This window comes from Pleurodeles waltl, chromosome 2_1, assembly GCF_031143425.1.
Source record: "Pleurodeles waltl isolate 20211129_DDA chromosome 2_1, aPleWal1.hap1.20221129, whole genome shotgun sequence".
In the NCBI taxonomy this organism is placed as follows: Eukaryota; Metazoa; Chordata; class Amphibia; order Caudata; family Salamandridae; genus Pleurodeles; species Pleurodeles waltl.
In genome coordinates this window covers 580,613,513-580,635,630 of record NC_090438.1, presented here as the reverse complement: position 1 = coordinate 580,635,630, position 22,118 = coordinate 580,613,513, and the positions used below count along the sequence as shown (strand labels likewise).

At 43.6% G+C, this 22,118-nt stretch overlaps 1 protein-coding gene across 1 annotated transcript in view; it reads right to left on the bottom strand.

Annotated features, from left to right (window-relative positions):
- LOC138266581 (uncharacterized) overlaps positions 1-3,269 on the bottom strand; it is a 165,094-nt gene extending 161,825 nt beyond the window's left edge. The window contains exon 1 of the mRNA XM_069215426.1: positions 3,241-3,269. The gene's annotated coding sequence lies outside the window, so the exon portion shown is untranslated. The remainder of the gene's footprint in view (positions 1-3,240) is intronic.
- Positions 3,270-22,118: the final 18,849 nt, after the last annotated feature.

The following is a 22,118-nucleotide window of genomic DNA, read 5'->3' as shown; positions in this document are numbered from 1 at the left end:
CACTTACAATGTCTAAGGTTTTGCTTAGACACTGTAGTGACATAGTGCTCATGCACCTATGCCCTCACCTATGGTATAGTGCACCCTGCCTTAGGGCTGTAAGGCCTGCTAGAGGGGTGACTTATCTATGCCATAGGCAGTGTGAGGTTGGCATGGCACCCTGAGGGGAGTGCCATGTCGAATTAGTCATTTTCTCCCCACCAGCACACACAAGCTGGCAAGCAGTGTGTGCCGAGTGAGGGGTCTCTGGGGGGGCATAAGACATGCTGCAGCCCTTGGAGACCTTCCCTGGCATCAGGTCCCTTGGTACCAGGGGTACCAGTTACAAGGGACTTACCTGGATGCCAGGGTGTGCCAATTGTGGAAACAAAGGTACAGTTTTAGGGAAAGAACACTGGTGCTGGGGCCTGGTTAGCAGGCCTCAGCACACTTTCAAATCATAACTTGGCATCAGCAAAAGCAAAATGTCAGGGGGTAACCATGCCAAGGAGGCATTTCCTTACAGCCCGTGTTTGATGAAGGGTGCCCCAGGGTGGCATAATACATACTGCAGCACTTTGGGACCTTCCCTGGGCACAGAGCCCTTGGTACCATGGGTACCTTTTACAAGGGACTTAACTGTGTGCTAAGGATGTGCCAATTGTGGAAACAATAGTACAGTTTTGGGAAAGGACACTGGTGTTGGGGGCCTGGTTAGGAGGATTCCAGCGCACTGGCAAGTTAGCATTAATATCAAGCAAAAAGTGGGGGGCGACCATGCCAAAAAGGGCCCTTTAATACATGTGCTGTATGTGTATTTTTCGGTATGTAGGAAGGTTTACCTTACAGACAAAAATCTGTAAAGTTTTCAAAAAAGAAAATGGACCAATTTTCCAGTGTGTGTTGTGATTTGATTTATATACTCAGTGCATCTGAGTCACGCCAGCTGCACTTTACTTTTTCAGCATTAAGTTTGGTTGATAAGGTGCAAACATTTATCCTTCCTAGGCCAGGTGTAACAACACCGGCGCCTCTTAAGCACAAAAGTTATTTTAAATTTGAAAATGCTGAAAGTTGGACTTTAATTCCGGGGCAGCAGTGTTTGGGCTTAATGGGTGGTTAAACATCCTGTTATTTTACTCAATTGCTGTGTGTTTACAAACACCACAAATGCTGCTTGTATCCCCAATAAGGATCTTTACAGATGTTAATATATTGTTTTGTGTAGTCAAGCAGACTCCTTTATAACAGAGCCTGAAACCATTCTTCTTTCCTACACCACGTTACTTCATCCTGGCGCCAGCTTCGGGCCAAAAGGTGCAAGTCTGATACAATCTTAGAAAGTGCTACAGGTTGGATAAAAGGCATACTAAAGTGTTTGTAACCCACTTCAAATAAATGTTTCCACCACTTAAAACAAACTGGGGATTGAAAATGCAATAGGTATAAAGAACTTTAGGGGAAAATTGGTGTGTTTCTTCATATGTTGCTAAGGGAGTGTTTGCCGAAAATACTATACAATGCAGCTTAAAAACATTGGCAAAAAAAATAGCTCTAGCTAAACACTTAAACTCCTAAAGGCGAGCTCTATTGGCATTACCAATGCTTGCTAGGTCTTGTCTACAGACGGATTTTTGTTGACCACCGTAGAAGATATATTTGGTCAATACCATTATTTACAGTGGAATTTGGGTCAGCTCCTGGTTTACCACTGTTTGGCTCTTGGCAGTGTCATTTACTTGCTTATTTTATGGTGTTCCTTCCGTAGATCACTGCCCTGGAGCATAGCTTCTTTTTGTTTGTTTTTTTAAATAATTTTGATTAGATGACTTGCACTCAATTGCAAAATTGCTCACATTCAGGGAACTACTTTTTTTCTTTTTGCACTCCATGAAAAAGAAAAATCATTTTCCTCTTTTTGACTATGCAAAAGCATTTTTTCCTCCACAAAAAAACAATCCGAAAAGCATTTTTGTCTGCAGTGGCAGACTAAAGGCTAAACCCACTGTCAAAGATTTTGCCATCGGTGCTTTGACGTAGTACTACCCGAGTACTACAAGAAAACAGTAAACAAATACCATAGTACATACAAACATGAATAGTTAAAACTAAGTTTATCTACCGTAAAGACGCGTTGTCTTTTCCATAACATACGATAGGCAGTTCAGCTTTTAAATAACAAAGTAAAATTATTTTGAATTTAAAAAAAAAAAAAAAAAAAAAAAAAAAAAAAAAAAAAGGTAAACTTGGTTGGCATATATAACAAGCACTGGCAAAGGCAATAGGCCTGGGTTTTCATGTAATTGGAGTTATAGACCACTTACAACCCCTGACGAAGCGTTTAAATGTGCTTACCGACGTGACACAAGAAGGGATATAGTTATAAAGTAGCCCATTGAGGAGTTCAATGCATCCGTTAAAGAGGCGGCAGTAACATATACACAAAGAGCCAACGTGATACATTTACAGAGATTAACGCTTCATTTCCCCTGCAGCCCCGCACGTATGTAATTTTGCTAGCACTTTGCAGAGTTCTTTCAATTGAACGGGTAGCACGGGACAGTAGGTTCCATTTGTCTTGCCAAGGGTGCCTCCGTTTTCTACCTCTTCAGTGACGCCTTTACTCCGATTTAACGAGCCGCATCCATGTCACTGCAGGGGCTTGAGTCTTACGGACCACCACAACTCCGCACCAACGAACCTATAGTTTGTAATGCCACACGCCGACATGATCTACCTTAAATTAGGCCCTCGCCGCTTTATCACAGTCCGCTCCTTAAACAGATTTTAGTAAAAGCTTAAAGCAACCAAGAAATGTTTGCCAGGCAGATAACGCTAGTCTAAAAAGTTAAACTGCGTGTGATCTCGAATGTCATGAATTACTTAAAGGTTACAGGCGATAACGAGGCACTTGACAGCTACGTTCTGAAGCTACAAAGGTGGATACAGAACAGCCAGAATTAACAGGAAATTTATTTCTTTAAAATAAACAATTATTCGAATTGAAACACGTCAGCTGCAGTAGCAGCAGCCCGGACACCCCCGGTGCGTACATCCCTGGGACAAGCTATACAGGAAAGATACCAATAAAGTCTGGTGCGTGTGCTCTATCTCAAAATACAAGTTCTCTAATAAACCTTCGCCGGGTACAAACTAGAAAATACTTAATACTAATAAGCGCTCCGAAAAACGTAGCACAGTTGTTTGTTATTGTTAGAGACAAACCATTTTAAACGTGAGGACCCACACACGTTCTCTCACCTTGTTTCAGGAGCACAACTACAACTTTCCAACCCCGCCTCCCACCTGCTGCTCATTTATAACACGTCAATCAAAAAGGAGGCAACCGAGAGGCGGGATTACAAAATAAGGGTCGGGGAGGGGCAGGGCGGAGTGGGAGATGTGGAACGGAAGGCGGCATTTGGTAAGCGGGTTTTCAACAAATGAACAGACCTGTAGTATTGGTAAATAACCAGCTACGTGGTGTATTGCCCATCTCGTGAACACGTCAGTGGCATTGTCGTTGTTCAACAAGCCGTTCACTCCGACCAGTCGTGTTTCAAATGTCCATCGTACTGCACCCCGGGATGAGAGAGTCCACAGTGGTTAATTTGTAAATAAAAACGTGCCGGTGCCCAGAGCGCTCTTCCGGAAGACGCGGCTGCTGCATTTAAATGCGCGAGCACAGAATACTGAGGCAGCGTAGTCCTAAAGCCCTCAGCTCAGTTTTGCAATTTTCTGCTTTCTCTCTTTGTGACGCTTTTCCGTCTTTCTTTGCTTCGTCTTTCCCATATGCATCTTTTGCTTGCAGTAACCGAGTGATGCAGAAAAATAAGTGCCAACCACCGACTCAAAATAAGCACTGCGAGTCCACCAGCTTGACTACTGTGAGGAGCACGTGCTGTTTCTCGAATCGTCTGCCTGAACAGAAACTTAAGTGTTCAAGATTTGTCCTCCAGAGAACTAGAGAAAGCAAACCCAGGACCAGTTTATAAAGAGATTGTGGGAAGCAAACCCAGACGGATTCAATGACTCGGGGTGTAGCTTTCACTTGTGCAGTAGGTGCAGTGGCACTGGGGGCAGAGGCCTGAGGCCTGAGGGGCCCACTGAACCCTGATTATTGCTGTTTTTTATTATGCAAAAATTAGCTGGGGCCTCATTTCCTTCCTTGCACCAGGGACCATGATACACTTGATACGCTTCGGAGGCTTCTATTATGCGTTTCTTTTCTTGCTTAACTCTAGCAGCAGTCAAGAGCAACAAATTACAACTCCCAAGTGTCGAACGAAGAAAGCCAATGGTAAGAAAAGCGTAGCATGAACACAATAACCAATAAGAATAACATACACACTATCATTACGTCACTTGACTGCGAACAGCCCTCTTTTCTTCCTGTCACAGTCAAGTGAAGTACTTTTATTAATTAAGTAAATATGTTTCCACTTTTGCGTCTTTGGACAAAGCTCAACAGTCTTTGAAGAAAATGTTTTCTCAACTGGGTTTTGCCCGGGCTGGCAGAGGCAGGAACTGCTTTGCCGGCCACAGTTATTCCAACCAAAGTTCCATAGGTTACTAGAACACATCTTATCAAGAATACAAGCCGCAGTTTTACCCGCAAAGAGGCAGAAGTTTTCGTAAGAGGTTACAAGTGCTTCAGGTTCTCTAATCAAACAGGTAAGCCTATCTTCTGGCCTTCCTCCTGTAGGGGGCCATCTTAGATTTTTCTCCCAAAATGGTTGTTAATGACCTCTGACCCTTGGGTATTAAAAACAGTACAAGGTTATACTATCGCACTACTCAAACCCTGTCTAAGCATGTTTACCTATACCTCCACGATTTTCAACACAAATGTCCGATCTCATATCTTCTGAAGTACAGTCTCTTCTACAGAAACAAGCAATTGCTCTTACCCTACCCGAGCCATCAGGATTCACCAGATCCATTTTCTTAGTTCAAAAGAAGAACAAAAAGGTGCGTCCGGTAATCAGTCTCAAGTGCTTCAACCACTTTGCAGTCTATCGACATTTCAAAATGGAAACAATTCTTCCCCTTCAATACAATTGGATGGTTCGTTTAGACCTACAAAATGCATACTTCTTAGTTCAGATTCATCCAGATTTCAGGAAATTTCTACAAATTCAGTGGTTAGACCAATACTTTCACTTTACCTCTCTGCCCTTCGGTCTCTTGTCAGCTCTGTGGTGCTTCACCAAGCTCATGAAACTGGTGGTAACTTTCCTCAGAGCTCAAGGAGTGAGACTCATCATTGTTTTAGACAACATTCTTATAATGAGTCAGTCTCCCCAATCCCTCATATCTCACCTGACACTGACATGCTCTTTCTTATCCAATCTAGGTTTTATTCTCAACAAAGAAAAATACTCTCTGTCTCCAAATCAACTAATAGAATTCTTAGGTTTCTAAATAAATTCAGCTTCTGCCATCCTTCTTCCTTCTGCAAAAATAAAATCCATAAAATCATAAATTCTTCAGATTCTACGCAACTCCTTGATTTCTCTCAGATCAGTAGCTCGAATAGTTGTACTTCTTTCTCCCTCTATCCAAGCGATATTCCCAGGCCCTCTTCACTGTCGGGCGTTACAGAGACTAAAAATTCAACATTTAAGAAAAACCCTATCGTATTCAGAAACTATCCCTCAAGATCTCGATTTACGTATAGTGGATAGACCACTTAGATGCCTGGAACGGGAGAATTATCTTCGCATCAGCCCCAGATCTTGTCTGAGAATCAGATACAAGCCGCACAGTTTGGGGGGCCTGATGTGGTCCAATTTCGACTGGAGGTACATGGTCTTTAGAGGAGTCCATAATAGCATATCAATTGTTTAGAGATGCTGGCTGCCTCCTTTGTAATCGGAAGCCTTGCAAAAAACAAGGTTCGTTGTGCTAGCTTTCTCAGGATGGACAATATTTTGGTGGTCCAGTACATAAATCATCTTGAAGGGACAAAATACAAGCCCTTAGTGGAACTGGTAAAAGGCTTTCAGGAACATTGCCTTTCAAACTAAATTTCGGTTAATGCAATGTATCTTCCAGGAGCTCTCAACTCTGTAGCAGATTGGCATTCACGCCATCTTCGGGATTCAAGCGACTGGAAACTTCATCCTTCGATCTTTCAGTCAATTCAGAACAAGAGGGGCCCTTTAATATTAGATTTATTTGCATCATGCCTCAATTCCCAGCTTCCTCAATTGTACAGCTGGCCTCCAGATCCGTTGGCCTTGGCCTCAGATGCCTTCTTACAGGATTGGTCAACGTCTCTGAATTACGCCTTTCCCCGTTTCTTCATGAACAGCAGTATACTTGCGCAAGCAAGGCAGCAACAGGCCTGTCTAGTGCTTATAGCTCCATTCTGGCAAACCCAGATATGGTTCCCAAGCCTTTTGGAACTTTCAATAGACTTTCCCATCCTTCTTCCTTTGTTTTCGAACCTCTTGTTGGACCCTCTGAACCATCCTCACAACTTAATCTTAGACAACCTTCTGACCCTTTTGGTTTGAAAAATTTCAGGAATTCCCAACCTCTCCCTTCCATTTCATCAGAGGCTTCAGAATATATCAAACAGTCCTGGGCTCCAGGGACTAGGAAGGCTTTCAAGTCAGCTTGGTCTTTGTGGAACAGCTGGTGCTTGGGAAGAGACATCAATTCCCTTTCAGCAGATGTAACGTTCATCATTAATTTCCTGGCTACAGAAGCAAGCAAAGGCAAATCCTATTGCACCATTAATCTTTACAGATCACCTGTTTCATCCAACCATGCTTATGTTAATGGCAAGCCAGTGGGAGAACATCCTCTCGTTTGTCGACTTTCGAAGGGAGTAACATTTTCTAATCCTTCGCTTCCCAAATATAGTCAGTTATGGGGTGTAAATACGGTTTTAAATCTCTTTTTGTTTTGGCCTGATAATTCTATGCTTTCTCTGAAAATGTTATCTGCTAAGTTGGCGATGTTATTATGCCTCATCTCTATTAAACAACTATCTGATATTAAAGCTTTAGACATTTCTTCTCACCAGTTTACTCCATCAGGTGTCTTGTTCACGGTGGTTCGGCGAAGGAAAACCAATCTAACTTCAGTATTTTATCCTTATTTTCCTGATCATCCCAAGTTATATGTGGGACAATGTTTAAAAGGTTATGAACAGAAGACTGTAGATCTAAGAATGCTCTCTGTATCCCAACTGCTTATCTCCTTTAGGAAACCTCATAATCTTGTATCTTCCCCATCTCTAGCTCATTGGGTAAAATGGCTCATGTCTTTGGCAGGTATCAATACTTCCATGTTTGGGGCTCATTCTTCCAGAGGAGCAATGGCATCCAAAGCCTTTTGGGCGGGTTCCCACTTGGTGGACATTGTTAGATCTGCAGATTGGTCTAATGATAATGTGTTTAAAGTATTTTATTGCAAACCTGTTGATAATAATTAAATGAATGTGATTAATATGCTTTGAACAAGCATAATAGGAGCCTCTGGTCTTGACATAAAATGTAGAATTCCCTACTATTTAGGACGGAAAGTCTTAATCTTATTAAAGACACGCAGGCAAGAATTATCCCACCGCACAGTTTAACTGTTGTTTTCACCCATCCTCACAGCGTCCGCAACTACTACTCAACCTTCCTCGTAAATCTCCAACAAACCCTCTCTGATCCTTCGTCTTCAAGAAAAGTTGTGAACCATGCTGGTCCTGTTGCTCCACAACCTTTTCCGTTTCCTGGATTCATAAACGTTTGTTATGAACTTTTTTCCTTCATCATGGCTATTCTTATTTTATTTTCAATTTTTCTCTATTTCGTTCTGATTGACTTCTCGAGCAAGAAAAGAGGGCTGTTCGCAGTCAAGTGACCTAATAATAGTGTGTATGTTATTCTAATTGGTCATTGTATTCCTACTATGCTTTTCTTCCAATTGGCTTTGTTCCTTCGCCACTTGGGAGTTGTAGTTTGTTTATCTTGACTGCTGATATTAAAGTTAAGCAAGAAAAGAAATGCATAATACTCGCCTCTTTGTCTTTAACAAAAATAAAACTTTCCATCATAAATACTATCTACATTATCCGGTCCACACTTTAATCCCAATCCAGACAAAAATTGTAGTGCCAAAACCATTGGGTTTTTTTTGTGTGCGGTGCGTGAACAGAGAAATGCACTTTTTTTGTGTTACATTGCGATTGGTTGCATTATTTTAGCTGCATTTAGAATGTGCTTTACAATCCCGAAGAGGCACCAAAGAGGGGAACATTATTGACCAACGTGTAACAGAATTGTGCATTTGCATACAGAACAACACCCTTACAGGCACCATGCATGCCCACAAAAACAAAACATCTCCATACACCAAATGCGCCCGCATACATTCACACCTACATGCACTTACTACCATCACAGCACAAAGCCCAACAGATCTGTAATTATGTATACATTTAAAAAATATCTTTTTTGGCAAATCTATGTGAGGTATATCCATACAATGATGCGTGTCAGTAAATCGTTCAAGCACTAAAAGTACACAAAACAAGTCCCAATCGCGGAAGCTCCTTTCGAGTCCCAAGTCCGTTAAGTATTTTGTTGTTAATGCAATAAACTTTAATAAACTTTAATCGTGATAACTGGTATATATTTCCTCTTATGTCCTCCTCAAGGCCAGCTCACGACCCCTTGTAATCCACATCAGACACCACCGTCCTCTGTAACCTACGGCCCTTTCATCATGCCAGCACTCGCTCATTTCAAGAAAGATAAGAAGCAAGAGGATAAACGACAATGCTGTTTTATTTGGCAGTCTCTTTGTTCAAACACTTACAAGTAATTTGTTGGGTGAAAAAAACCAGAACAATGTTTGCTAACAAATCGCTACTTTTTTTTAGCTGTGATGCAAATCGGTATTTAAGTTTCTCAGAAAGCAACATGGGAGCAATTTGTATCACACTATCTAGAAGAAGGGAGAAGTGAAAGGAGAAAATGAGTTCAAATACTTCACAGCTTCTCCGGCTGTTATAAAGCATGGAATAGATATGAACTGTCATCGGCAAGCAGTAACCTAACCATATGAAGAATGTAAGTCATAATTTATGCCAGTTTACACTCTGCATCTCCAGACTGTTTGCATCACTAGGACGAGGCATCATGTTCATGGACCACAGTATCCTTCTGCCACCACTCCCGATGTCTGATTCACAGGTGTTCCTTTGTTCGGCATTGCAACCAGTGTTCCTTTAAATTTAAGGCATAGTGTCATAATGCTAGAACATTTCACACCTGAATTCTGAGATAAATTTCTGCTGCCTTTTGCAGACCTCCATCCCAGCATTTACTCTGTTCACAAATAGGCTTAGATTCAATTCCTGACTATTTTATGTGAATGAGAGCGGCGTTGAGTGCCTGAATATCCACAGCCCTTTTTGTACAGCAAAGGATCCTTCACAGCTTAAAGAAAGAGGCTGCTTGTAAAATTTAACTAATAGGGTGTATTGATAAGGGAAGAAAAGGCGCTTTGGATACAAGTCAGCCAGAATTCATTAACCTATGAGGCGCCCTCACAAGGGAAAACACCCATCCCTTAAAAGTTTATAAATAAACCCAACACAATATAGAAAACAAAGTGAGGCCCCCCAACAATTTTTACAATTTCAAATCAATGTGTATGTTAACTCAAATGAGTAATATTGTAGAAAAAACAGTCCATTCAAAATTTAACACAGTTCCGTAGCATCCGGTCCAATTAAATGATTTATTGAATCAAATCTTCCAATAACTCAGTATTTCATCCATGGAAATACATTTCAAGCCAACACGTGTTTCGTCATGGGAAATTCTTTCGTCCCAAACGACTTCTTCAGGGCTAGAAATTGTAAGCAAATTATTTGAGTTAGAAACCAAAATGCTCAAACACCAAATTTAAGTGTTGTGCAAGAACCCCAAATTTAAAACCAAAATTCTAAACACCCAAACAAGTGAGAGGAAAGAAATTTTATTGTATGTTGAGCAAGTATTGAACTTCACTCGGAAGAGAATAAACCATAATTAAAACCGACCAATCACCAGATGGAAATCCTAATTCTCCAAATACTTTCACAACTGTGTTGTGCCTCAACATCACCACTTAGTCACACTATTAGAATTAGTGATAGGATGCAAATTCGGTGTGCAACGAACAATACTATCACAAACAAATGTACATGCACAGTAATCAGTGGATTAGTGGTGCTGTCCTCATGACTATGTTTAGCGAATTCCTTAAAGCTCCTGACTACCTTAATTTTAACCAAAATCCAGTGCAAACTGAATTTGTGGATTGTTTTCTGCAACCTATGGTTTACAATCTCCCATCTTTCATCAAAAACACCACACATATTCTCAGTATGTTGAATGACGTAGATTGGGAGAACAAATGTTATTAGTCACATTGGACGTGGTATCTTTATATACCTGTATTAACCATGAGTTAGGACAGGAGGCCATACGACATTTTCTAAACAAAAGATCAGCAAGTCTTTGGGAACACACCACAATGGTAATTGAGATGATAAATTTGATTCTCACCAATAATTTTTTTCTGTTCAATAAAGACTGGTTTCGACAAAAACGGGGTGTACCGATGGGGTCCAAATTCTCTCCCTCCTATGCGAATCACTTCATGGGTGGTTTGAACACAAATGGGTTTGGGGTCCTGAATCTACTCAATGGCAATCACTAATTCGAATAGTGTGACTAAGTGGTGATGTTGAGGCACAACACAGTTGTGAAAGTATGTGGAGAATTAGGATTTCTATCTGGTGATTGGTCGGTTTTAATTATGGTTTATTCTCTTCAGAGTGAAGAGGCTGCTTGTAGCCTAATTCAACCTCAAAACATAAAGGGTTTGCCCATATAACCAAGAAGAACCTGGCCTGTAACTACAGGAAAAAAATATAGAGTGGAAAGCTGTGAGGAAAGATTGAGACACAATAATTTAACCCTCAATGAAACATTATTTACCAGTAAGTATTCAATATTTTAATAACAACAAATGTTTGTATCAGTATATTTCACAATGTCTGTACTTCTGTAACTACTCAGAAAGAAGATCATGAATGAACATTTCTGACCCACAAGATAATTAAAAGCTGAACAGGTATTATATTTTACATTTTTTGGTGCCTGTCCACCAACCCCAGAAACATGTGAAGTAAGTCAGTTCCTTGTTGCTTCCCACAGTTTTAAGAAAACTGAGGTGGTTGTCCAAGCTCTTCCAGCATTCAATCCACCGGAAAGTAGTCCTGTCCAAAAACGATAATGGTACAGTAGCCTTTGAATTCTTCTAATGCTAATCTAATTTAAGAGCATTCTTCTTCATCGGACTCCTTCTATGCAAGTTGACGCATTTCGGTCAAAATAAAAAGACTTCCTCAGGACCAAGGAAGTGAAGGAACCTTTAAACCTCGCCTCATTCACCTTGTTGGATATTCAAAGTATTGTACTGCAAGTAGCCTCATTGTGAATCTGGTTCATATTGGTATTTCATTAGAAGTATAACAGTGTTATTCATATTGTCCATCTGCTGGTGGCTTTGTGGCCTGCGCAGAAGCCACATAAACTTAATGCTGTACTCTGTCACTTACAATGTTATTTGGGGTTTGCCTGGTGGTTAGGAAAACCCTTCTGGTCCTGCCATGGAAATTCAGATGCACAAGGTACTCTCTTCTGCACAAGGTGTTGGGAACAAAGTGATTATTTAATTATACAAATTATTGCCTCCAATTTCATATTCTGTTAGGGAAAATTAGAGAATATTTTTTTTAAATTATACTCTTGCTCAGCCACCCAGGTATTCAATATTTGCCAGTGCCCAGTTTTATTACAAACAAATGCTTAATACCATAAGGCAAATATCATATATTTTCACAGCTTTCTGGTTGACATTTTGACTCATAAACCAAGTTAAATGGGTCTCCTCACAACAACTGCTGGGATGGAAACGTCCCCACTTGGCAGAATGTGGACCTTTACCCTGAGTGCCCCAGCTAGGGTGATATCTGGATCCTTGGTAACAATTTTTGTTCATGGGTGGACAAGGGTCATGTGTGTGCTTTAAGACCTAGGGCTCTCTAACGGATTGTGGTCTTGCTTAGTCCTGAAAAGGTGCCCAAAGTGCTACCCTCAGTTGGTAGAAGGCTATTTCCATCACCGTAAGTTAAGCTTCACAGGCGTGGTGGTGTCAGCCTACTGTATGTTCAATATTAGTGATCGGTAGAGTGACATGGCCTTTTTACCTGTGGCATTGGAGTGGTGCCTCCTAGCCCACTTGAATAAAGTTCTGCTGCCGTGTACTTAGCGCAACCCTGGCTTACATTGAGTTGTATGCTGTGCTAGTCAGTGTGTGTGATTGCGTGTGCGTGCTGGGGTGTATGTGTGCCTGTGAAGGGTACAGCACATGAGAGCCTGCGTGTGTAAGTGCTTGTGCGCAGGGATGCAGGTGTGCTTGTGAAGGGCACAATACATCAAAGTGTTTGGGTTCTACTTTTAGAGACCCAAGACCTGGTGGACATGCATATGGAGGTAGAGGACTACCCCCACGCCAACAGATTTGTGGATTGCTGCATTCCTGGGAGCTGGGTGAGATACACATTGGAAGAAGGAAGAACCAGGCTGTTCGTGCACTTCAAAAGTATTCTTTGATTCTAAAAGAATTCACTGGTCAAAGTGACGTGGACACATCCTAGGAAGGAGATGGGCTGATAAGGGAATCATAAAGAGTAGGGTTGGGGGCCTTTGTAAACTTCTGATGCACATATCACTGAGGCTGACTTCAAGATTTGATCCTATAGTTACTAACTTGGCCTGTGTTTGGGGCTATCAGATTTAAATACACTCCTTTTGTGTGAGACTGCTCTCTGGGGAAAGAGCACAACAGAGGAATGGGACTTCAAAGTGGGCAGCCCCTACTTCAAAGACACTAAATCGCATTTGTGTCTGGAAACGATTTATAAACAGGGGAACTTGAGACTCACAGATTGTCCAACTGAAGTTGCACACCGGTATGGAGAATCTCAGCTCGAGTTCTGCCTGTTTGGACCAGGATTGGGGGCTAAGGATCTGACAGTCTCCCTGCTGGGTGAGGGGACATTACCCAAGAAAATCAAGACCACTACCCAGGGAAACTGCAGCACCAACTTCTGACTGACTCAATACTGGAGGACCCTGTGAGGAATAGGAGATTGCAGAGGAGCTAGCCCAGTGGTGATTCTGTCGAGTGAATCCCTGAAGCAGAGCATGAGATTTGCATCCACATAAGGACTGCAGCACCTATTTGGCTGTTCACCCGCATGCATTGTTATTGACCCACATTTGCCATGTGGGAGCTATGGTGAAGGTGCAATGCTGTGGGAAGTGGTCCGACCAAGGTGTTGCAATCCGAAGAGTGGCCTCATCTTAGCTATGGTTTGCGATCCCACATGCAACATGGTGGCTGCAGGAAATGTTAAGGACCATCACCATGGTGCAGCGATGTGGTGAAGATATGTTTGTCGCACTGTACAATACTGTGACACAAAAAGGAATGCCATCTTAAATGTGTGGCTCGCAACCCCTGTATGCCAGGAATGGACGGCAGTGAATCTTAAAGGCCGTTGCACTGTTGCAGTGATGTGGTGAAGAGAGGGCTGCCACCCTCTGCAGTGTTACGACAGAAAGAGGGATACCAAATTGAGTGCTTGGAGTGCGATTTGTTTATGCCAAGTGGGACCCGTGGAGGAAACCGAGGGCCGTTGCCCATGAGCTATGTACCACTAGGAGTCTGGTACTGCTACTGTGTCCTCGTAAGTTGCGTAGCACCCCCGGCCTGCCATCAGAGACCAGAGGTACTTAACAACAGCAAGTCTTTGGCTGGACATTCAATTATTGTGACTTCGGAACATACATTGAGCTGTGAGCCTGTGCCCACCCTCTACATAGATCCCCAGAAAAGCCTTGAATTCCTTGACTCTTGTTACCACTGACAGTCAGGAAGTGGTACTTGGCCTAGTTACTTAGAGCCCATAGTAAGCTGGGCCCCAGGATATCAGGAGTAAAAGGCCTCAACCGCCACTGTTTTGCCCAGTAGCTCCTGCTTGCCCCATGGCCCTCCAAAAGGGGTTCTGACAAGGACTGTCTGGATTAACACCTACGGGATAAGAAAAGGCCTTTCAGCAAGAATGTCATCACATCAACTCCTGACCAGAACTACCTCACCTTGTACAACATACCTCAGAGCTGGAGTGTAAAGAAATGGCTCCCTGTTGCAGTTACCCCCCACTTTTTGCCTGATACTGATGCTGACTTGACTGAGAAGTGTGCTGGGACCCTGCTAACCAGGCCCCAGCACCAGTGTTCTTTCACCTAAAATGTACCAATGTTTCCACAATTGGCACACCCTGGCATCCAGGTAAGTCCCTTGTAACTGGTACGCCTGGTACCAAGGGCCCTGATGCCAAGGAAAGTCTCTAAGGGCTGCAGCATATCTTATGCCACCCTGGGGACCCCTCACTTAGCACAGACACACTGCTTGCCAGCTTGTGTGTGCTAGTGGGGATAAAAAGACTAAGTCGACATGGCACTCCCCTCAAGTTGCCATGCCAACCTCACACTGCCATTGGCATAGGTAAGTCACCCCTCTAGCACGCCTTACAGTCCTAAGGCAGGGTGCACTATACCACAGGTGAGGGCATAGATGCATGAGCACTATGCCCCTACAGTGTCTAAGCAAAACCTTAGACATTGTAAGTGCAGGGTAGCCATAAGAATATATGGTCTGGGAGTCTGTCAAAAACGAACTCCACAGCTCCATAATGGCTACACTGAATACTGGGAAGTTTGGTATGAAACTTCTCAGAATAATAAACCCACACTGATGCCAGTGTTGGATTTCTTAAAAAATGCACACAGAGGGCTTCTTAGAGATGCCCCCTGTATTTTACCCATGGTTCAGTGCAGGACTGACTGGCCAGCCTGCTGCTGAGAGACGAGTTTCTGACCCCATGTGGTGAGGGCCTTTGTGCTCTCTGAGGACAGAAACAAAAGCCTGCTCTGGGTAGAGGTGCTTCACACCTCCCCCTGCAGGAACTGTAACACCTAGCATTGAGCCTCAAAGGCTCAGGCTTCGTGTTACAATGCCCCAGGGCACTCCAGCTAGTGGAGATGCCCGCCCCCTGGACACAGCCCCCACTTTTGGCAGCAAGTCCAGGAGGAGATAATGAGAAAAACAAGGAGGAGTCACTGGCCAGTCAGGACAGCCCCTAAGGCAACCTGAGCTGAGGTGAGTCTGACTTTTAGAAATCCTCCATCTTGCAGATGGAGGATTCCCCCAATAGGGATAGGAATGTGACCCCCTCCCCTTGGGAGGAGGCACAAAGAGGGTGTAGCCACCCTCAGGGCTAGTAGCCATTGGCTACTGCCCTACCAGACCTAAACACACCCCTAAATTCTGTATTTAGGGGCTCCCCTGAACCTAGGAACTCAGATTCCTGCAACCTAAGAAGAAGAGGACTGCTAAGCTGAAAAACCCTGCAGAGAAGACAGAGACATCAACTGCTTTGGCCCCAGCTCTACCGGCCTGTCTCCCCACTTCTAAAGACACTGCTCCAGCGACGCTTTCCCCAGGGACCAGCGACCTCTGAATCCTCAGAGGACTGCCCTGCTCTAGAAGGACCAAGAACTCCCAAGGACAGCGGCCCTGTTCACCAAAGACTGCAACTTTGTTTCAAAGGAGCAACTTTAAAACAACTGCGTTTCCCACCGGAAGCGTGAGACTTGCTACTCTGCACCCGACGCCCCCGGCTCGACTTGTGGAGAAACAACACTTCAGGGAGGACTCCCCGGCAACTGCGAGACCGTGAGCAGCCAGAGTTGCCCCCCCTGAGTCCCCACAGCGACGCCTGCAGATGGAATCCCGAGGCTCCCCCTGACCGCGACTGCCTGCTTCCCAGATCCCGACGCCTGGTAAAGACTCTGCACCCGCAGCCCCCAGGACCTGAAAGATCGGAACTCCAGTGCAGGAGTGACCCCCAGGAGGCCCTCTCCCTTGCCCAGGTGATGGCTACCCCGAGGAGCCCCCCCCCTTGCCTGCCTGCATCGCTGAAGAGACCCCTTGGTCTCCCATTGATTTCCATTGGAAACCCGACGCGTGTTTGCACACTGCACACGGCCTCCCCCGTACTGCTGAGGGTGTACTTTCTGTGCTGACTTGTGTCCCCCCCGGTGCCCTACAAAACCCCCCTGGTCTGCCCTCCGAAGACGCGGGTACTTACCTGCTGGCAGCCTGGAACCGGGGCACCCCCTTCTCCATTGAAGCCTATGCATTTTGGGCACCACTTTGACCTCTGCACCTGACCGGCCCTGAGCTGCTGGTGTGGTAACTTTGAGGTTGCTCTAAACCCCCAACGGTGGGCTACTTTGGACCCAAACTTGAACCCCGTAGGTGGTTTACTTACCTGCAAGAACTAACAAACTCTTACTCCCCCTAGGAACTGTGAAAATTGCACTATGTCTAGTTTTAAAATAGCTATATGTGATTTATGTGAAAAGTATATATGCTATTTTGATTATTCAAAGTTCCTAAAGTACCTACCTGCAATACCTTTCATTTGAAGTATTACATGTAAAATTTGAACCTGTGGTTCTTAAAATAAACTAAGAAAATATATTTTTCTATACAAAAACCTATTGGCCTGGAATTGTCTCTGAGTGTGTGTTCCTCATTTATTGCTTGAGTGTGTACAACAAATGCTTAACACTACTCCTTTGATAAGCCTACTGCTCGACCACACTACCACAAAATAGAGCATTAGTATTATCACTTTTTGACACTATCTTACCTCTAAGGGGAACCCTTGGACTTGTGCATACTATTCCTTACTTTGAAATAGTGCATACAGAGCCAACTTCCTACATGGAGTATTTATTTGCCCATGATGCGGTTACCAAAACATAGTGTTACTTCAAAGGCTCATGCTACTAAAGGCTGAAATAAAGGTACTCAATTACTCATGAATCACCTGTGCAATGTGACCAAATCAACAAAGTATCCTTTATATAGCCAACACCCAACGTTCAATAGCTAAGCATAAAGGCTGTATTTGTATCTTATATTGCCCAGTATAATTACAGCCATACCTACCGTTCTAAATAAAGGCGGTTTCACAAAAAATGCACATTATTGTGCCAATAACACTGAACTCCGCCCAGACAATGACAGTTCAGTAATTAAACTGTTCAAATATATCCTCACCAAGCATGAGCTGGAGGTGTTGGCTAAAGGCCCCTCTTTCGTACAAACTAATTCCCCAAACAGCTTCAACATTACAACAGAGCTTCACCAGTTTTTTGGGGAAGTCAGATCGAGACGCAGTTTCCATTGGATTCGATAAGAGCAAAATGTGATCGTACAGGATTAAGGTTGCCTTCCACATCCACACCCCCTGCACATATGATGTCTCACACACACACAAAGAATTTCCCTAAGAGATATAACTGAGCGTTAAAAAAGATACATCAAAATAGTACAACAAAGAAAAGGTTATCAGAGTATTCAACCAAGAGCAATACAGCTATAGTTTTCAAACCAGCAGAAAAGGTGGATCCTGTAGGAGCGTGAGTTTTCGAATATGTTTATTAATGGTTTTCGTATTAATAATGAGTGATGAACTAACCTGTAAAACGAGAACACTTTTAAAATGGCTGTTTTTCTGTTCTAGGTTGAGCAAAATTATATTCAGATGCTGTAGTTATTTTTCCATGATTCAAAGCTTCTATAATAAATGTTTTCAAGCGTGTGCAGACGTATCCACAGCTACCCCTAGTGGGTTGCGGTGTTATGTCTTCCAGGGTCACATATTAACCGAGCATTGCATAAGTTGAAATGTCCTATTGTTCGAGAATGTTACTAATACTTGGTCTTTCCTCGAGGATGGAAGTGAAAGTAGCGGAGAAAGTTTCTTCCTGAAAACAACATATGCAATAGGGGTGGATAAGACAATGGAGTTACAGATGAGAGGGAAGGAGAGTGTGTCTACCAAAAGAAAATGTTATAGTTAGCGTAGGTTTGTTAAGTTTAGGTCATCAAATTAGTTGTCGATTGGCTGAAATGAAAACACCCCATAGACTGACCAATCAGGAGTTTATTAGATTTTAGTATAATAATCTGTGTAGACTAATTAGAAGAGAAGAGTACGTGAGAGAGAGAGAGTTGGAGAGTACGAGATTGTGGGTTCGTTGTTCTTTGAGAGCAGACCAGTGTCGAGATTAGCTGTCCTTAGGCCCAAACTTCTGATGACATAGCTGATGGTGTCCTCAAGTAGAAGCTGATCATTTGCTGTTTCTACTATTGTGGTAATGTATGTTATTAAACGTGAATTGTGTCTGTCTTGTTTTTCAGGTACCAACTGCAACTAATGATTATATTGCTGCACATTATTAGTTTTTATATACAACATAATCGAGTTAAGAGTTTTTCTAAATTTGTGTTACTAAATTCTTTTCACATGAAGCCCAACATGTAATGCTAATCTGTGGTTAGTCAGGGAAATAATAATCTATCGCTTATGATCTGGTTTGAAATAATTTGATGCTGAACTAATGCATTCTGTATCATCATTACCAGTTTTTGTATTATTAATAAGTGTGATTCTTTTGGAGATAATTTGTTTTACTGTATTAATCAAATTGAGATGCATACGCCGTTTTAATGAGCCGCTACTGATCGTATATGCTTATCATTTGTGTTTGAGAGTTATCTTCGTGACCTTAGGTTTGTTAATATAGGGAAATAAATCTAGGAATTCTTGTTACTAAATGGGTGTGATTATTGACTGAAGCTTTATAATATTGAATGTTGTTGATTTGTTATTGATTTGTTGGCTCTCACAATTCCCATTGGTGACATCCCCTCAAACCTATGTCGCTTCGATCCATCGTCCTCTAGTGCAGGATCCATTATACAGTATTGATAAAAATGTGGATCTCCTGGCGCACTCGTAGTTTTTGGTAGCAGATTACGGTTACGTCATTGTTTTGATGATGTCATAATGGGACTGTGAGGTTTGAGTGTGTTAAAGTGGTTAGTATGTTCTTTCTTTCTTTCTAAAATTGTTGAGCAGATTAACATGATGAGTGGCTAGTTGCCTTAAGTGACTTTCCCCAGTTCTTGGAAAACCCCTAGGTTGATAGGTATGTTCTTGGCGGTGTGTGATAGTATTTGAATGAGGTGTATAAAGTGTTTGCGCTTGCACAGCTTTAGCTAATTTGCAGATGATCGTGATGAATATGAGTTTAGAGGAGTAGAGATACTCGAATTAGTGATTAGATGGAGTGGGCGTACTCCTATAGGTACGAGAGTAGGGAAGCAGCATTCTTCATTTGAGTGTGGCGCTTGTTGCAGGAAAAAGTATCCACGTGGTTGTTGATGACAGACCTAGAGAAATAACTCTGGGACTCCGGAGTATATTGACAAGTGTAGAGAGACACTTGGTATATGTTGTAATTCGTTCAATTAGTAGGCCGATCTGTCGGGATTGGTAACTCGAGTTTATGAGAAAATAGTGTGAAGGAGAATATACTGAAGACTTGGTGAGTACTAAGTGCATTAGACAATAGTCCAAGGAACAGTGGAGTAGTAAAATTTGCTGGTCGAAGTTCACTCGCGATTGTGGGAACTGTGAAAAAGGAGTAGGCGAAAGCTGAAGGGTTTTTTGGAAGGTTCTGAAGTGTTTGTGTTACCCTACCTGTAGTAAATGAGCGAATTTTGTTTTCTTATTTTGAGTTAGCTAGCAAATTAATATTGCGTTGGTTGTAGTATGTTTGGGTTGTGAAAGGGTTAGTATGATAGGTTTTATCAGAGTTTCAGCGAGGGTACTGAGGGGACTGAATGTGTAGAGCGTGACGTAGTGGTGCTGCGCTAGGATTGGTTGGTTGTAGGAAAGGAGTTGCGCACTGATTTATCAATCCGTCTGGTAATAGAGCAACACGATTGAAAGGCCAGGCGAAGAAAATTGTGGAATAGCAGTCACTTCACATGATTGGTTATTCTTTCTTTAAACTTGTTTATTGCCTTTTTGTGTTGTTTTGAAGTTACATTTTTGTGTGTGAATGTTTTGCTTAAATAAATTGAGTCAAAATGACGTTTTTCAAAGCTTTGAAACGTGCATTAAGGGGTGATGAGTACATTCTGATACTTGAGGGTGAGATTTGTCTGCCAGAAAATACTCCAGCATATATTGTGTTTGAGGAGAGAGGTGCAGCGGCATGTCTTTGGTTGAAGCATTGGATCAAAATAACAAAGAAAGCTTTTCTGGAACATGGTACGTTCAATTTAAGAGGTCTGGATAATTTGAGAACGAAGATGTACAGTCTTAAACCTCCACCAAGGCCAGCTCAGTATGAAGCTTTAGCTATATGGGAGCTGGTAGCAAAGGAACAGCAAGCTTTAAAATATGAAAGGAGAATGAAAAGGGTAGAGAAATCGCTAACTAAAACATTATGGGATGAAGAACAGAAAACGTGGAGAGAAGATACATTACGCAGGGTTAGGTTATTTCCAGCGAGAACAGGTGAAGACAAGGTGAAAACAAAAGATGGAAAGAAAAAGAAAAAGAAGGGTTCATTAGAACAGAGCGCAAAAGAGCTGAAAAGGGTTATGTTTAATAATGATGAGACCGAGGAAGATGAGGTGCCTAACCATGTCGTAGAAACATATCTTCCGCCCAATATGAGACGGCAGGACATAAGTGGATCGAATGGGAGCGGTATGAGTAACATAGGGGGTCATTCCAATGTTGGCGGGCGGCGGAGGCCGCCCGCCAGAATTCCCCCCTCCGAAATACCGCGCCGCGGTCAAAAGACCGCGGCGGGTATTACAAGTTTTCCCCTGGGCTGGCGGGCGGTTGCTGAAAAACCGCCCGCCAGCCCAGGGGAAAACGACCTTCCCACGAGGATGCCGGCTCGTAATCGAGCCGGCGGAGTGGGAAGGTGCGACGGGTGCAGTGGCACCTGTCGCGTATTTCAGTGTCTGCAAGGCAGACACTGAAATACTTTGCGGGGCCCTCTTACGGGGGCCCCGCGACCCCCCCCTACCGCCATCCTGTTCATGGCGGCTTTCCCGCCATGAACAGGATGGCGGTAGGGGGGGTCGGAATCCTCATGGCTGCGGAGCGCGCTCCGCAGCCATGGAGGATTCACACGAGCAGCGGAAAGTCGGCGGGAGACCGCTGACTTTCCGCTTCTGACCGCGGCTGAACCGCCGCGGTCAGAATGCTCGTTGGAGCACCGCCAGCCTGTTGGCGGTGCTCCCGTGGTCGGTGGCCCTGGCGGCCACCGGCCGCCAGGGTCAGAATGACCCTCATAATTCCTATTGCACCATTGACTTCAGAATCAGCGAGGGGTGAGCGGAGTCATGAGAGAGTACAGATGCAGAGTAGTTTTAATGACTCATTGAGCAATAGACAACAGATTGTGAGGAACATTCCTGAAGTTCAGACAGAAGTTCAGACAGTGAGGACAATGGCAAACATACTTTTTTCACAGGTTTGTCAAGGAACAAAGATACAAGAGCCTGTACATATACAGATTCCACAGATGCAGAACATGAGAGCAGAACAAACATTAGGAGCAGGAACACTGATTAAGCCAGACGCAATTACTGTACTGTAGGCTGGTGCCTTCCACCGCGCCTACAGACTCCTCCGACTAGCGCTGTTCTCGCGCGTCGGAGGTGGGAGTTTGCCATCCCCATGGTAACGTGGGGGTGGCTCCGGACGCCTGGGACGCGGATTTCCGGGTCCTGGGTGTTGAAAACAGCGACAACGGACTCGGGGAGAGGACGGAGGAGACTTCGGAGGCAACGACCTCGAAAGACGGAGCCGAGCATCGGGAGGCGGCCCCCGTAGCAGAAGGAGCCAGGATTGAGAAGCAGGAGCTTCTCAACGAGAGAAGAAGATGCGAAGAGGGAACCGGCCCACGAGAGACGAGCGCTTTCCGCCACGTCCCAGGAGGGACGTGGCTAAACAAGGTACGGTCCTTGTTCAAAGGACAAGCCAGCCCTTACAAACAGATAACAGGGGAGGAGAGAGCGGGAAGGGAGGAGGAGGTGGGGAAGAGGGGACTAAACGGAGG